Raw genomic sequence first — 1,228 nt, forward strand, 5'->3', positions numbered from 1 at the left:
ACTACATTAATATCATCTGGAATATCACTACATTAATATCATCTGGAATATCACTACATTAATATCATCTGGTAATATTACTACATTAATATCATCTGGTAATATTACTACATTAATATCATCTGGTAATATCACTACATTAATATCATCTGGAATATCGCTACATTAATATCATCTGGAATATCTCTACATTAATATAATCTGGAATATCACTACATTAATATCATCTGGTAATATCACTACATTAATATCATCTGGAATATCACTACATTAATATCTGGGAATATAACTACATTAATATCATCTGGGAATATCGCTACATTAATATCATCTGGAATATCGCTACATTAATATCATCTGGAATATCACTACATTAATATAATCTGCTAATATCACTACATTAATATCATCTGGAATATCACTACATTAATATCATCTGGGAATATAACTACATTAATATCATCTGCGAACATCTCTACATTAATATAATCTGGAATATCACTACATTAATATCATCTGGAATATCACTACATTAATATCATCTGGGAATATAACTACATTAATATCATCTGCGAACATCACTACATTAATATCATCTTGAATATCACTACATTAATATCATCTTGAATATCACTACATTAATATCATCTGCGAACATCTCTACATTAATATCATCTGGGAATATCACTACATTAATGTCATCTGGTAATATTACTACATTAATATCATCTGGTAATATCACTACATTAATATCATCTGGAATATCACTACATTAATATCATCTGGAATATCACTACATTAATATCATCTGGAATATCACTACATTAATGTCATCTGGTAATATCACTACATTAATATCATCTGGAATATCACTACATTAATATGATCTGGAATATCACTACATTAATATCATCCGGTAATATCACTACATTAATATCATCTGGAATATCACTACATTAATATCATCTGGAATATCACTACATTAATATCATCCGGTAATATCACTACATTAATGTCATCTGGAATATCACTACATTAATATCATCTGGAATATCACTACATTAATATCATCTGGAATATCACTACATTAATGTCATCTGGAATATCACTACATTAATGTCATCTGGTAATATTACTACATTAATATCATCTGGTATTATCACTACATTAATATCATCTGGTAATATCACTACATTAATGTCATCTGGGAATATCACTACATTAATGT

This window comes from Etheostoma cragini, unplaced genomic scaffold (assembly GCF_013103735.1).
Source record: "Etheostoma cragini isolate CJK2018 unplaced genomic scaffold, CSU_Ecrag_1.0 ScbMSFa_528, whole genome shotgun sequence".
NCBI classification, from domain to species: domain Eukaryota; kingdom Metazoa; phylum Chordata; class Actinopteri; order Perciformes; family Percidae; genus Etheostoma; species Etheostoma cragini.